At 44.5% G+C, this 17,298-nt stretch overlaps 1 non-coding gene across 1 annotated transcript; it reads right to left on the reverse strand.

The window, feature by feature from the left end:
- Positions 1–16,864: 16,864 nt before the first annotated feature.
- On the reverse strand, positions 16,865–16,937 carry TRNAR-CCU. Its single transcript has one exon. It is a non-coding gene; the product is annotated as a tRNA-Arg (tRNA).
- Between the last annotated feature and the right edge of the window lie 361 nt (positions 16,938–17,298).

Consider the following 17,298-nt stretch of genomic DNA (forward strand, 5'->3'; position numbering starts at 1 on the left):
GATGATAGCTGTATAACTGTGAATATACCGAAAACCATTGAGTGGTACACTTTAAATGGTTAAATTTATGGCATGGGAATTTTATCTTAATAAAGCTGTTAGAAAATGCTATGTAAATATAGGGAAGGAGAGATTAATTTTGGTTCAATATCCGATATCCAGATGTCCAAAGCCTTCAAGTTGAAGGAATGTTCGAATCAGCTCTTGAGGAGGAAGTTTCCCAAGTGGAAAAGTATGGGACAAGCATTCTGAACAGAGGCAATGTGACCGCAAAGGCATGGAGGAATGAAAAGAAACGGCACCTCTGAGTAGCAGCCAGGAGGCTGGAGTGGCTGGAGTGGAGGCCAGAGTGGCGGGTGGTGGCGGCAGGTGAGGCAGGAAGGGTAGGAAGGGGCTAGACTGTGGAGGGCATTTTGTGTGTGTCCAGGAACTGGGCACTCTCTTGTTCATGGTGCAAAGTCACTGAAGGGCTTTAGTGATGAGCGCATCGTGATCAGATTTAAGTTGTAGAGCACGATGGAGAGGATGGTTTGTGGTGGAGTAGAAACAGATAGACAGTTATATAGTTTTTGTTGTCATCCAGACAGAAAATAATAAAATCTTGGACTAGTACAGTGTGAGTGAAATGGATTCAAGCCATCTTTGGGAGATAGAATGCTCAGGACATAAAGCCCAATCCTTTTGGAGTGAGGAGAAGGAGGGGGAGGAAGTAAAAGAGGAGGAGGAGAAGGGGGAGGAGGGGGGAGGAGGGGGAGAAGTGGAAGTGGGGAGGAGGAGAGGAGGAAGACATGAAGTAAGGTAGCCTGGGTGATTGGGTGGGCAGTGGTACCATTAGACAGAAGCAGAATGCAGCAGACAGGGGGCAGATTTGGGCATATAGCTCATGAGTTCAGGTTTAGACGTGTTAAGTTTGAGGACACTTTGAGATATCTAGGTACAGTTGCTCAGAAGGCAGTAGGGAATGATCACAATCATTATGAATCAAAGAAAACCTTCCATCCAGTGGTCGTCTGCTACATATAACCCACTGTATATGCACTTTATATAAATATTTCTGGTCATAATAAACAGTCTCTACAGAAAGATATAGAACATCGCTTCCATTTTATACACAGGGTGAGAAATAGAGAGGTACTCTGGAAATAGAGATTCTGGAAACTTTGGACATATACATTTGTTTTCTGAAAACTGAGGGAATCATTCACCATTAAAAAGCAGTTTCCAAGCTTGTCAGTGAAGGCCTGGTGCTACATTTGGGGAATTACCAGAGTGGTAGACAGTGGGGGAGGGGTGTTGGTGTGACACCACTCCTTTTCCCAGGACTATAATTCCATCTCCACTGGACATTTATCCCCCAGAGAAAGAAAGCAATACATTGTCTACAATAGTGAGTTGGGAGTCCAGACCCATGAGATGGAAGGTGGAAGGAGAGACATGAAATACAAACACTTTCCTTCTGTTTTTGGATCAGTATCCAAAAGAGTTTAGTGACATGGAAGGCTCATTCTTTTATTTGTAAGAGCCCTTGGGTGAAATATAGAAGAGTGAATCTGATATTTTAAATTCCAGGAGATCCCGGAAACCTCCCATCATCTTCCTTTACTTAAACTTTATTTTAAATTGATTCAACATTACGCAAAAGATGGGATTTGAGTAGGGAGAGTAAACCCTTCAACAATAACTTTCCTCCCAAATAATATTTCTTTTCTGGCTATTGTGACTGCCTTCAAGAAAATAAGTAGAATCTGGCCAAGATTGTGAAAAGGAGGAAAGCCAACAGAAAAAGGGAAGCATTTGTGGGGGGAGCTAGTGGCTGAGAGGACAGGGAGGCATGGGGGAGGATTCTGGAGGCTGAAGGCTCTGAGACGATCGATGACCTCCCGCCATGGCCCTGGGCACCCACCATTCTCTGCCAGGAGGCTGTGCCTGGTGGATATTTCACAAAGCTCTAGTCGTCCTCATGTCACCTAGCAGAACTGCCTGACTGATGACAATCTGGTACCCATTGGTCAGGAGCAGAAAAACTCACTCTTTGGAAAGAGAACAAAGTTCTTAAGGATCAGAAGAGACTTCTCTAGTTACTTCTCTGATGATCTGAGTTGACTAGACCAGGACTTGAGATGGCAGTAAGTGGCAATTTAGAGAGTCCCAGTCTGAAATCTCCTCCTTGTCTTTCCTTCTCCACAGTCCTGCCCTGATGTTTTTCTTTTTCTGTTTCTCTCCCAGTGTTTGAGTGCTGTCATCTTTGCCAACTATATAAGTTTTTTAATGCTGCTATAACAAATTACCCCAAACATAGTACCTTAAAACAAAACCCACTTATTATCTCGTAGTTCTGTAAGTCATGAGTGTAGGTGGGCTCCACTGGGCTTTGCTGAAATCAGATGTCAGCTGGCTGGGCTCCTGTCTGGAGGCTCTGGGGAAGATTCTATTTCCAAGCTGAAAATTCAAGTTGTTGGCAGGATCCAGTTACTTGTGGTTGTAGGATTGAGGTCCATTTCCTTGCTGTTGATCAACCTAGGCCACTCTCTGCCCCTAGGGGCTGCCTGCCTTCCTTTGCAGGTGGTCTTCTTCATCTTGGAACCAGCAATGGTGCATTCCTTCTCATGCTTTAATCCCTCTGTCTTCTTCCACCATCTTCTTTTGCCACCAGCTGGAGAAAGTTCATTGCTTTCATTGGCCCATGTGACTAGAATAGAACAACCTGGATTATCTCCCCCTTTTAAGGTCAACAATACCATATAATATAACATGATATGATCATCCATCACATTCCCATGTTCAGGACATTTGCGTGTGGAATCTTGGGGGCTGTTCCTAAAAATCCTGTGTACCACACCAACCAGTGGAGTGAAATCAGGTGAGATGAACCAGCCAAAGAAGCATGGGGAGGTGTGCCTTTTTTAACTCCGGCCATAAGAAAGGAAAACTGAGAATCATCTATGTTCATTTGGTGACAGAGTGGAACCACTTCATTATCACAGGGTTCCTTTTAAGTACTTACCTGGTTTAGCAACTTCAAGAAAGTTTAGTAGTTCTTTCAAATTTTAAAAAAGGTGACTGGCCTAGAGGTGAATTTTCCTTCTTTTTGGATTATTTACATATTTGTTAGTTTTCTGCTAAGCTCTCAGCTCTCTTTTTAAACCTTGCTTTTGCTAAATGAAAGTGCAGTATAAGTCATGTTATGGAAAGTTAATTTTTTTTGGTCAAACAATATGGAACCAGACAATAAAATTCAGGAAAGGGGCCTGTTTAAAACTCATGGCCTTGTCTAAACCTCTAAGTGTCAATAAACAGCTTCCCAAGCAGGTGGGACATCGTTTGCCCGGCTATGGTCAAAGGGCCTGGTGTCCTTCAGGGGACCATGGATACCTGGTCTCTGCAGTCACATTCTATTAATGCCTCATTAGACCAGCTATTCAAGTCCTTGTCTTTACATGTTATGTGTTTGGTGAGGGGAGAGACAGATGCCAGTTTCCCAAGAGGGAAAAAAAAAGCAACTGGAAAAAAGGAAATGGCAGATCGTCAAAGAGATAACTTTTGTTTCAATTTTCCCTCCTTTGTTTTCTTTTTCAGCCCTCTGTGAATTACCGTACTTTCCCTTTTGGTATTTTGGGCCATAGATCTCTGCATTAATCTGAACTCCATTTTTTTTCTTTTCCCTAATATTCATCTGGAAAATACCCTCACACCTGACAGCCTTGTTCTAGTGAGACCCACTGCCCACTTCCAGATTGATTTACCGAGGGAGGGTGGCGTGATCCCATGGCTGGAGTCCCATACTGGAATCCAGGAAAGCTGGGCCCTTTTCCCAGGCCTGTTCACCCCGCCTTTGCAGCGCCTCGAGGTCCCCGCTAACCTGCGCTGCGCCTGCGTGTGCGCGGGTGATAACTGCAGATAAGCAAAGGGCAGCCTTTGTCGGGCCATGGTTCCCAGCTCTGCCATGAACTGGCTGCGTGACCTTGGGCTCAACCAGTGTTCCTATTTCTGAGCCTCGGTTTGCTCTTTTGTAAACTGGGGAAGAGGAGCCAGTAGATGACAAATATTATATGGAGTTGTGCATTTCAGCTTTGGTGGGCCTCACAGGACAGGCGGGATGTGGCCAGTGGCCCTTTAGGACAAGGCAGGGCTGGGCAGGAGTGGGAAGGGATCAAGCTGTGTTGTCAAGGATGAGCCATTCTGCTCTGTTCCTGTCTTCTTGTTGTTTGGGGTAATATGAGGGGACCCCGGCTGCAGCCTCGGGTGTCTCCTGACACAAGCAGGCCTGTGGAGGAGAGTGGCTGTCAGAGCAGAGAGGAGCAAAGTCACAGCAGCGGGTAGGGGATAGGCTCAGTGACGCAGGTGAAGACACCCATTTATAGGGCTGGGATCTGGGGGTCTTTGAGGGGGACAGCGCCTCACTGTGGCGCCCTGTCCAGCTACTTTTCCAAATGTTATGCATGCATTTTTGCTTCTAGCACTGACGGCTGAGATTTTAAAAAATATAAGGTGAGCTAAAGGAGCACTGGACTTGGACTCAGACCAATGGGATCTTGGCTTTGAGTTTTGCTTTTTCCAATTCTGTGACCTCGGCTAATTGCCTTAACTTCGGTGCCCCAGTTTCCTCATCTGTAAGATGAGCATAATGCTACCAGCCCTGCCAATTTCTCTGGTTTGCTGTGAAATCACAACGCATGGGTGCACTGTGTAGGCTTTAAAGTGTGTGCTATCATAATTTGGCTTTTGTTTTCTTGTAGGACATTTTAAGGACAAGCTAAATGAAAGTGGCAGTTGGGTGTAGACATTGGAAGACCTTGGCGTGTTCTCTGTCCTCTGAGGGAACAAGGTCAAATGAACAAGTAGCTGAGAATGAAGAGGGTGTTCAGAGGGGCCCACCCCTTCCTCCTTGATTTCTCCTACTAATGGACATCTATGTTTCCACTCAGAATTCCCATTCATTTGTCAGGTACAAGGCCAGATACCAAAATAGCACTTGTGTAGGGCTGGAACTATTAGGGCCCAATCGTTTCTGGGCTTTACTTCTTTCTCTCAACTCCACCTCTCTCAGAGTGTCTGCAGACGTGTCAAGGATGTAGTACAGGCTGGGTGATGGTGCTCAGAGACGGTCCAAACATTACACATGGAGACAAGAATTTCAGAGATGTTCCAGGGCACGGGTGCAAGCTTCACCCGCACAGGCTGATCATCTAGTGCCAGCATCAGTGGGGGCTGAAACGTTCCCCACATGCTGCAGGGGACCAGCTTATGCAGGAAAACGAGGCCAATTCGACAGATGTTCAACTTCAAATGAAGAATTTCGAATACATTTCTGTACATGTGATGGATGTCATGGGTCAGCAGTTTAAAATTCATCACTTACACTAACTAGTATATTCTCTTTTGTAAACACACAGGGGTTTTCTAATAGACATTGCCATTGAGTTTCAAGTTTTTTGATTAACAGCTGCATCTAAATAATGTCAGGACCACTGAAAATGTCACTTTGAGAAGGTACAGTGGTCTGGAGAACAGGCACAGACTTTAGGCCACCTCTTAACTTCTGTCTTTCCAGTTGTGTGGCCTCAGCAAGCCAGCAGCCTTCTCAGTTTCCGTTCCCTCGTCCTGTCCTCAAAGTGGGGGAGATTATACTGAATTTAGGGGTCATTGTCATGGGTCAAGATAATGTGTGAAAAGAGCTGAACCTGGGTCCCATGGTGATAAGAAATTCGAAATGTGGAAACTTTTGTGGTGTTTATGATTTAGCATTGTAAACTACTGTCAGAATTTTTCCCTTCTTATATGGAATATGATGGACAGATTTAGTAGAACTTCTATGATTTTGTTTACCTAGTATCTTAGCTGATTTCCCTATGATGCTTTACCTTAGAAATTATCCATAAAATAAAAGGAATAAAATAAACCAGTAAAATTTGTATTATGTTCCAGGTAAGCTGCACATTCTACGTGTGGAAAAAATTAATACTCAACAGACCGCAGGCAGTGGGAGCCACGGTCGTCCCACTCTGCAGATGAGAAAACTGCGTCTTGGAGAGAGTGGGTCATTTGAGCAGGGCCACGTGGCAAGTGGGGGCAGAGCTAAGACTCAGAGGAGGGTTTTATGCCACCAGATGCCACATTCTCAGTCACTAAACTTTACTGACTCTACTCAAAAGCTGCCTGCTATTGGCACCTCCTGCTTCAGGGCAGTTGCTAAGGTTGTCATGGCCACACAGGGACTGGGGGAAAGTTTGGGGAGATGACAAAAAGGAGTGGGAGCTGTCAGTTTTGTGGGATCCACTTCTGGTCTTTTTCCTCCTTCTCTCTCATGGCTCAACTGCCACCCCATTCCCTCAGCAGATGCCCTGTCCTTGGCATCCCTCCTCTTACATTTATTCCATATCCATCTCCAAGCTCACCTTCTCTTGGTCACTTTTGGTAGCGCCATCTTGCTCTTCGGAGCCTAGGTGACTTCCAGTTATCTTAAAGTCAGTTCAAGCCCAACAGTCTCACGATGGTGCCTACGGTGACCTCCCCTCCCCTTCTCATCTTTCGTCTTCCCTCAGTCCCCACAAGCACATCCCCTCGGGTGCCCTCTGTGGACTCAGCCCATCCCACCTTTGTGCCTTCTCCAGGCAGCACCGGGCCTGCACTGGGTGCCGGCAGCTCCATCGGCCATAGGGGAGGACACCTTGGCAGCCCTGCAGGCATGTCCCAGGACACAGCCCAGAGGTGGCACTGGGCTGACGGAAAATCCAGAAGTTTTTTTATTCACTCATGTATTCATTTCTCCATTCAACAATTTTTTTTTTTTAATTAAATACCAGGTGCTGGGAACAAAACAAATACTCAGACACAAGCCTGCCCTCACAGTTCAGTGGAGGGGACAGACTCAGAAACAAAGAGTGACAGGTCGGTGGGACAAGTTGGAGTGGTAGCATCACACCATCACCGGGAGTGCGTAGAAGGGAATCAAGGAGGGTGAGCTCGAGGACTGGGGGTTTCAGGCGGAGGGGACAGAGCTTATAAAGGCTGAGAGGCAAGAGGGAGCTGGTGCTTTCACAGAAATACACGTAAAGCACCGTGACTGGGACAGACTGTGTGTGGAGAGAAATGGCAAAAACCTGACTCATTCTGAGAGCCTCGCCGGCCACCATCCAGCTCGCACTCAAGTGGAATAACTGAGACTTCACGGCCAATACTTACAGAGGTGTGGGCACGGCTGAAAGGAGCCAGTGAGGGCTGAGGACACACCCTGGGGCCGGCATGCGTAGAAAGGAAGTGATGTTACCACTTCTAGCTGAAGGGGCAGGAGGAGGAAACAGTTATTAAAACCCCAAGAAAGCTGGGAGACTTCCCTGGTTGTCCAGTGGTTTAGACTCTGTGCTTCCACTGCAGGGTACGTGGGTTCGATCCCTGGTCGGGGAACTAAGATCCCACATGATGCACAGCATGGCCAAACAAACAAAACAAACAAACAAACAAAAAACCCCAGGAAAGCTATAGCTACGAGCCTTGGAGAAGGCGGCCAGATAAGAGTTGGGAACTTTGGTAAAAGAACGCAGCCACTGCCAATGCGCAGCCTGGCAGGTAGATACAGAGCAGGTGGAGAAAGATGGAGAGTTTTCTGAAGGGCAGCAGAAAACAGCCAGCATGGCAGACATCAATCTCGTCTCCTGTTTCTATCCCAGCTCCCATTCATTGTCTGTCTGACAGACAACACACCTCATTCTGCAAAGGATTGGGCCAGTGTGCAGCAAATCACACAATGAAGAAATAAAATTCAAAAATAGAATCCAGCCCACAGAAAACACAAAGGTCAAGTATGGGGAATGGGAGAAGAAGGCTGGATAATAAAACAAATATGTGGAGATCATGTGGACTTACAGAGTCAGTGCTGTTGAGCCAGAAATATGAGTCTGAGCTTCCTGGTGGCCAAATTTTGAAGGAAGATGAGGTCAGTTACATAGTTTTACCTTGTCCAAGAGGTGAAAGCCTACGAGTTTGTAGTGGAAGTCTGATTTTCCCTAGACCTTAGCATGAATAGGAGTTTTCTCCATGGGGCAGTGTGATTTAAGCAGACTGTGACCCTAAGAAAATGCCTCCAGCAAATCCAGTCGATGCCCCACATCCGTGTCGTTCGCTGGTCGTGTTGAGCTCATCAGTGCTCACGGATGGTGTCCAATCCCCGCCTCTCACTGGATTTCATGCTCCTCGAGATCAGGGACCACACTTCGGGTGTCTTTGCTACCTCCCGTTACCATACTATTTTGAATTTAATCTAGTGAAAATATTTTGAGTATTAACTTTTCTTGTGTCATTGCAGAAATAGCTTCTTATACACTGTGGAGAATAATTAGACCAAGCACAGCCAACTCCCTAATCCTCCGAACATACCCGCGAGAAGTGGGTGCTCTGGGGTTCAAGGTGCAGTGGAGAGTTGGCATAGGTATTTCTGAAGTGCTATCATCCTCTGGAACCACGCAATGAGGCAGCAGTTCATCCAGTTCTCAACTCAGCCTGAATGGGGTGTAGCTGAGACCAGTGATGCTTAGCATTTGGGGGTCAAAGACTCTTTTGAAAAGATAATAAAAACTAAGGACTCTTTCCCCAGAAAAAGACAAAGGTACACAATTTTGATTTCCGCTTCAGGGAATTCCCAGACTTCTGGGAGCCCAACCATGGATTCCAGTTTAGAATCTCTGGTTTAAACTCTGGGCCTCATATTTCGCAGAAGGGATTTTTCTTCTGGACACTCTGTGGCCCCTTTAGTGATAGGGACAAAGTGATATGCAGGCAGCAAGTTCATCCTATAGGGGGTGAGAGGAGTGGGCCAATTACATAATCAGCCTCTTACTTCCCTCACACACACAAATATTCTACAGTAGCACACAATTAATATGACACATGGAATATTATTCAGCCATGAAAAGGAAGGAAATTCTGACACACGCTACAACACGGATGAACCTTGAGGACATGATGCTGAGTGAAATAAGCCAGTCAGGAAAGGGGAAACACTGTATGATTCTACTTATGATTCTATAGGTAGCTAGAGGAGTCAAATTCAAAAGGACTGAAAGTAGAATGGTGGTTGCCAGGGGTGGCGGGGAGGAACTGGGGAGTTAGTGTTTCATGGTGACAGAGTTTCAGTTGTGCAAGATGAAAAAAGTTCAGGGGTAGGATGGTGGAGACAGTTGCACAACAGTGTGAATGTACTTGATGCCACTGAACTATGCACTTAAAAATGGTTAAGATGGCAAATTTTTTTTTTATAAATTTGCTTATTTATTTATTTATTTATTTTATGGCTGCATTGGGTCTTTGTTGCTGCGTGCGGGCTTTCTCTAATTGCGTTGAGCAGAGGGGCTACTCTTCACTGCAATGCGCGGGCTTCTTATTGCAGTGGCTTCTCTTGTTGTGGAGCATGGGCTCTAGGCGCACGGGCTTCAGTAGTTGTGGCATGTGGGCTCAGTAGTTGTGGCTCGCGGGCTCTAGAGTGTGCAAACTCAGTAGTTGTGGCGCACAGGCTTAGTTGCTCTGCAGCATGTGGGATCTTCCTGGACCAGGGCTCGAACCCATGTCCCCTGCATTGGCAGGCGGATTCTTAACCACTGCGCCACCAGGGAAGTCCCAAGAAGGCAAATTTTATATTATGTGTATTTTACCACAATTTAAAAAAATTAGGCAAGAGTTTAAAACACAGGAGCCTAAAGATGGAGCGTGCAGCCTTAGGTGTGTGTGGAGCGGGGAGGCCTGGTCTCACCTGCTAGCTTTGGCTGGCCATGGACCCCCCTCCACAAAAAAAAAGGAGTCCCTGGGAGCCAGCTCAGCTCTCTCTGCTGCCTGGTGGGCTCCCTGAGCTGTGGTGGGTGGTCATGGCATTGAACACCAGCATGAGGAGGACCTTGATTTGCTTTGGGATGCTTCTGCTGGAAACTTTGGACTAGTGGTTGCAGAATTTTATTTCAGTCCTCCACCTTGTTACTGACATAGAGTTTTCCTATACGAGGATGGCTCGTGATCACCTTCTATTTCCTAAGGCTCTGCACATAATTTCTAAAGGAAAACTGTGGCTGCATAAATGATTCACCATTCAGGAACTCTTCATTTTATAGCACCTATCTTTTTTATAACAGGAAGTAAATATGTGTTGCTAAGCTACTATGTCCACCAAAAAACAAAAAATCACACAGTAGATTCTGTTGTGCTCTTTGTGTTCTGTGAGAGTTGATGATTCCTCTATGTTAATTCAGTCCTTTTGGGAATGAAATTGGGTCATTTGTAGAGAGGTGGATGGATCTAGAGACTGTCATACAGAGTGAAGTAAGTCAGAAAGAGAAAAACAAATATTGTATATTAACGCATATATGTGGAACCCAGAAAAATGGTACAGATGAACTGGTTTGCAGGGCAGAAATAGAGACACAGATGTAGAGAACAAACATATGGACACCAAGGGGGGAAAGTGGCGGAGGGCGGGAGGTGGTGGTGGGATGAACTGGGAGATTGGTATTGACATGTATACACTAATATGTATAAAATGGATAACTAATAAGAACCTGCTGTATAAAAAAATAAATAAAATAAAATTTAAACGATAAAAAAAAAAATTCAGTCCTTTTGTTCTTGACCTCCTTTACCTAAACTTAGAGTTTGGCCCTAGTGTACTTGGGGTAAACAGAAAAAACAATAGAAAGGCCTAAATCATAATTTCCCATGAGAAAACAGTGGGTTTCTTTAAACTTTCTCAAAGGAATTTAAAAAACACTTATTGGCCCCTATTTTCAGTTCTGCACCTATCTGTCTGTCATCTATCTATCTCTCTATCTCTCTATCTATCTATCATCTATTTATCTATCTCTCATCAATCTATCAATCTATGGTTCAAAGACCTTGCACACATCAGACTTAATCATATTATTGCAAAGGAAAGAAATACAGAAATTTTAGGGGTTTCAAGTACGTCTTTTGACCGCCTGGGGATGGAGCATCAGTGCTCTACCTCTGAGAAGAATAAGGCAGGTAGGGATCATTTTAAGATGCAACTTAGGGGCTTCCCTGGTGGCGCAGTGGTTGAGAATCTGCCTGGCAATGCAGGGGACACGGGTTCGAGCCCTGGTCTGGGAGGATCCCACATGCCGCGGAGCAACTGGGCCCGTGAGCCACAATTACTGAGCCTGCGCGTCTGGAGCCTGTGCTCCGCAACAAGGGAGGCCGCGATGGTGAGAGGCCCGCGCACTGCGATGAGGAGTGGCCCCCACTTGCCGCAACTGGAGAAAGCCCTTGCACCGAAACGAAGACCCAACACAGCCATAAATAAATAAATAAATAAATTTAAGATGGGATCATTTTAAGATGCAGCTTAAGGGATTTAGATCAAAGGAAAGGAAGAACTGCATGTCAGTTATCCCATTTCCCCAAGATGGAGATCTCAAAATAAAAATGGATATCATTGTCCATAACAGATGCCCTGACCCTCAAGGCCATGGGAGCGTCTTGCTGTAATGGAATCATTCCTTCGGTGTATTTAATTTACATGAGCTCAAATACGCGTACGTTTGAGTGAGGAGGGAGCCTGACAACTAGGTCTTCCAGCCCACCCCGCGTCCCACAGGAAGACAGGATGGGGACAGAGGAATCTGCTATTTCGCAACTGGGCTTTCTTACACGCTCTCTGTGTAAACATCTCCTCCTGCTGAGTGTGATTCTAGCAGTTTTTCTTCCTGTACAACATGGCTTCCACACGTAAGTCATCACCTTCATCTGAAGCCAGTGGTCAGTTTCAACTCCAGTGCAAGAGCTGGCTGTGCCGAGCTTTCGGGAGACGGGATGGCCCTCTCCAATGTGATTCAGTGTAACAGGGGTCATAAAGATGGGCAAGAGAAAAGTCATCAAGCTGTGGTATCAAGTACTGAAATGTTTGTTAAGGAGACAAGTCAAATATGTAGAAGACTTTGGTGAAGATTGAAACAGCATTGGACTTGTGTCTAGAGAGCCTGGACCATGAGTTGTGCCTCTGAATTACAACACAGGTTCTAACTTCCTGCCCAAGAGGTACAGATTTCTGATGAAAAGGAACTTCCAAGAGTAATTTCGACTCTACATGCTTTTCACCAGTATTCTCCCTTCTGACCCTAACTCTCATGGAAATTATAATGGTTAAGAGCCTGAACTTTGGGGTCAGATGTCAAATTCTAAATCCCAGCTCCAACAACAACTAACATTAATTTGACTAAGCCTCAGTTTCCTCAAATGTAATACTAGTTCTTACCTAACAGGGTAGTTCTGTGGATTAAGTGAGACAATCCGCGTGAAGCACTCAGCACCTGCATTTAATGTAATGCAATAGATGTTTACTCTGATTATTCAGGAAGCAGAAGCAATCCAATGCATTGGCTATGTGCCACTGATTTGTGGGAAGAACAAAGGACTGGTTCTGTGCTCTGGATCCAAAGCAATGAAAAAGTTTCAAAAACATATTTGTTTTTTACTCTTTCGTCTGCTATGTTCTCTATACCTAACTTCTAAATGATTTAAATATACATGTTTCCTATGCAACTATTCACACAATGGATTCGGGGAATATTTGTTGAGCACCTACTGTGTGCCAAGCTAGGGGCTGGCAATGCAGAGGGAAGGCAGTCTGAACAGGGGGGAGGGTATGGACACATAAACTGGGGGTGATGAGCCAGCCTAGGGAGTGGAGTGATGGGGGTAACCTGAATGGATTGAGGTGCAGAAAGTGGTGAATGGATTAAGGAGGGTTTCTGGGATGAGAAAAGCATCAAGGTAAGAAACAGTAGGGAACGTTGGGGCAACCACAAGGAAGTCAGGTTGCCAGAGTGGAAATCTGTGCCAATCTGCGAATGGTGGGAAGAGGCTGATCCTGGAGACTTTCCTGCTCCACCAGGGCCCTTTAACCTTCACCATGAAGGCTGTGGGGAGCCACTGATTGACTATATATTCTCATCAAGATGGATCATTCTGTGTGGAGGACGGATTGGAGGGGGAGACCTGAGGTGAGGGTCTGCGGATAGGACCACTGCGGCCACAGGAGCGAGCGCTGGGGAGGGGATGTGGGTAGTTCCCCTGGGGAAGGAGAGAGGCAGGGCCACAGAGAAGTGAATACTAGGTGAACTCAGTAGGACTTGTGATTGCTGGGGTGCAAGTGAGGGGAAGGGAGAGTTGGGGGCGACTCCCAGCCGTCTAGTTTAGACAACTGAGAAAACGGCGGTGCCACCCACTGAGATATTTTTAAAATAAAAGAGGAAGAACATGTTTTGAGGGGGGAAGATGATTTTGCTCCTTTTGAAAGAACTTCCTAGACCTTACAGTCTAGGAAGATAATGATTCAAGTGTGCTTTTCTTTCATTACATCTGGAATTCAATAATCGAAAAAGTTATTTGTAATAACAAAATCTTCAGAAAGCATGTCTAAACAGGAAGTTGCATAGTCGCATATTCTCAGCCAGAACCAAGCAATATCCAAGCTTAAATGACTTCATGATTTATCGTAGGCAAGGGGAGAATCTTTGAAAAAATATTAAGAGGGAGGCTGGATAAAGGAAAACCAAATATAGTAATACTAGTTAAAAAAATATAAAAATCCTGACTTCAGGTATTTTCCACCTTTTCTCTGACATTTAACCATACGCATTTCAACCTCTCTTCCCCCCCCCCGCCCCCATTATCCTGTGATGAAGATTCTAGAATAACTGGTGAATAGCAAAAAATGAAGTCAATAGAAGGAAGAGGAAGAAATAGAGCTTGAATAATGCATAAATTGACAATTCACCCACTTACATCAGATAGAGGTTGGAGTACCTAGTATGCAAGCCTGGGAGAAGTTAAGAAAGAATCTAAGGATATAGCCACAAATGAGCAAATCTATGGACTCGGACCCTTGTGTTTCTCTGCGTGGGTGAGCTCCATAAACTGCCTACGTGTCTTTCGAATTTCATGTCTTTTAGATTTAGTCATCTTATTTTGGGGGTGGGTTCTGAATAGTGGTGAGAGACGGTTTCGCCCCCAAATCTGGTTAAATAAGAAACTGAAAGTGGGTTGGAGAAGAGGCATACACGGGCCTTTGCTGGACATGGGTCGTCCAGCAGCTCCAGGCCGGCACACAAAGGACTTCTTAGAGCTATCACTTGACAAAGTGCCAGGGAGAGGGCTGACGTCAGCGGGGAGAAGGCAGCGGGTGCGTGTCCCCCGGGCGACTTCCTCCCCTTCCTCTCCCTGCCAGAACCTGTAATCCCTGCCCGGGCAATTCCAGCTCTGGGTGTTTCTTAAGCAACTAGAGCAGGTCCTGCCAGTGTGAGGGGTTGCTACCTTTTATAAATTGTATTCCAGGGCGGCTGCTCGTGACTTTTTCTCATGATTCAGTATCACTGCCTCACCTGTGCCTTTGATTTCTCCCTCCTCCAGCTCCTTGTAACCCTCACGTCTCTCTGTGTAGTTAGTACCTAGAAAATGCAGTGGTGTTTTCTCTGTAAGCATCCTCCTGACCTCCGTCTCCCTTCCCTCCAGCCACACATGCAGCAGGTATTCAACAAATGCTGTGGACGGTGAAGCGGTGCCTCCAATAGGGGTATCTCCTAGTTAAAAAATTTAAAAAGTCATATGTCAAAGCACTGAACATAAAGTTTCTATGAGAAATGAAAACAAGCCCCTCCCCCTCAGAGGAGGCCTGGGCGATATTCACAGAAAGGATATAACAGTGACTCTTGGTAAGAGCTTGCTATGCACCAGGCACCGTTCCGGACCCTTTACATGTATCATCACATAGTCCTCAAAGTAATCTGCTTATTATTATCCTCATTTTACAAAGGAGGAAACAGAGGCACAGAAAGTTTAAATTACTTGCCCAAGATCGGAATCAGATTTCAAGTTCAGGCAGTTTGACTCCAGAATCACTGTTACATTGCGCTTTGTGTCCCATTTAAATCTGTTTCCACCGACAAGATCATTCTCCTATCATTTCTCCTAGAAGACTTATAGTTTCGTTGTACATTTAGATTGACAGCCATCAGGAATAGATTTTTGTGTCTGGTGTGAGGTCAAAATTGATTTTCCGCTTTGGGATCCCTGGTCAATAGCACACTATTTATTAAAAAGACCCATCCATCATTTTCCTACACTGTGGTAATGTCACCTTTGTCATAAGTCAAGTGACCTTATACATATGACCAGGTTTTAGATTCTCTATTCTGTTCTATCACTCTATTTATCTTTGTGCTGAAATTACATTGTCTTAATTACCTTAGCTTAATATTTCTTTCTTTTTCAAAAAATTAATTAAATTATTTATTTTGGCTGCATTGGGTCTTCGTTGCTGCGTGCGGGCTTTCTCTAGTTGCAGCAAGCGGGGTCTACTCTTCATTGCGGTGCACGGGCTTCTCATTGTGGTGGCGTCTCTTGTTGTGGAGCACGGGCTCTAGGCATGCGGGCTTCAGCAGCTGTGGCGCACAGGCTTAGCTGCTCTGCGGCATGTGGGATATTCCTGGACCAGGGCTTGAACCTGTGTCCCCTGCACTGGCAGGCAGATTCTTAACCACTGTGCCACCAGGGAAGCCCCATTTGCTGTAGCTTTTTTAAAAAGATACTTAGTTAAGATTTTTACAGATATTTAGTTAAGTTTCCTCTATCCCTAGTAAGCGAAGACATAAAATTATTCACAAATGGGTGTTGAATTTTATCAAATGGTATTTCTACATCTATTGAAATGATCATGGTGTTTCTTCTTCATTCTGTTAATTGGTGAATTACGTTGATTGAATTTTCTGTATTACTTTTAAAAATTGTGGTAACATATACTTAACACAAGACTGACAGTTTTAACCATTTTTAGGTGTATAATTCAGTGACATTAAATACCTTCCCAATGTTGTATACTATTCAATTTCAGAACATTTTTGGCATCTTGAACAAATACTCTGTGCCCATTAAATAATAAATTCCCATTCCCCTCTTCCCTCAGCCCCGGTAACCTCTATTTTACTTTCTGTCCATATGAATTTGATTATTCTAGGTTTCTCATGTAAATGAAATCATCCAATATTTGTCCTCTTGTCTGACTTATTTCACTTAGCATAGTGTCCTCAAGGTTATCTATGTTGTAACATGTGTCAGAATTTCATTCCTTTTTAAGGCTGAATAATACTCTCTTGCATGTATATACTACATTTTGTTTATTCATTCATCTGTTGATGGATTTTTGGATTGTTTATATCTTTTGACTGTTGTGAATAACGCTACTATAAACATGGGTGTACAGGATCTGTTGGAATCAATTCTTTTGTGTTTATACCTAGAGGTGGAATTGCTGGATCATATAGTAATTCTATGTTTAACTTTCTGAGGAACTGTTAAACTGTTGTCTACAGTGGCTGCACCATTTTACATTCCCACCAGCAATACACAGGAGTTCCAATTTCTCCACATCCTTGTCAACACTTGTTATTTTTTGTTTCTTTTTTATGAGTCATCTTATTTAGGGTGTGAAGTGATATCTCATGGCTTTGATTTGCATTTCCCTAATGACTAGTGGTGTTGAGTATCTTTTCATGTGCTTATTGGCTATTTGTACATTTTCCTTGGAGAAATGCCTAAGTCCTTTGTCCATTTTTGAATTGGGGTGTTTGTTTTCTTGTTGAGTTGTAGGCATTTTTAATATATTCTGGATATTAACCTTTTACCAGATACATGACTTCCAAGCATTTTCTCTTATTCTGTGGGTTGTCTTCTCATTTTCTTTTTTTTTAAAAAATATTTATTTATTTTTATTTATTTATTTATTTTGGCTGCGCCAGGTCTTAGTTGCCGCACACAGGATCTTTAGTTGTGGCATGTGGACTTTTAGTTGCGGCATGCTTGTGGAATCTAGTTCCCTGACCAGGGATCGAACCCAGGCCCCCTGCATTAGGAGTGCAGAGTCTTACCCACTGGACCACGAGGGAAGTCCCCTCATTTTCTTGATAGTATCCTTCGATGCACAAAAGTTTTAAAATTTGATGAAGTACAACTTATCTATTTTTTCTTTTTTTTAGAATTGAAGTATAGTCGACATACAACATTATTTTAGTTTCGAGTGTACACCATAGTGACTTGACATTTGAATACATTGTAAAGCTCTTAAAACCCTGACTCAGACTGCATCCTCCTCCTGTTCACGACCCTCCAGGACCCTCAGAATGAAGTCCAGCGCTTCAGCCCGCCGTTCCAGGCATGACTTTGCTCATACTCTCCATTCCTTCAGACACAAGAAGGAACCCAGGTTTCCTGGGTCTTCCCGGCTCAGTCCCACCTCCCAGCTTTTAC

This window comes from Balaenoptera musculus, chromosome 14 (assembly GCF_009873245.2).
Source record: "Balaenoptera musculus isolate JJ_BM4_2016_0621 chromosome 14, mBalMus1.pri.v3, whole genome shotgun sequence".
Lineage (NCBI taxonomy): Eukaryota > Metazoa > Chordata > Mammalia > Artiodactyla > Balaenopteridae > Balaenoptera > Balaenoptera musculus.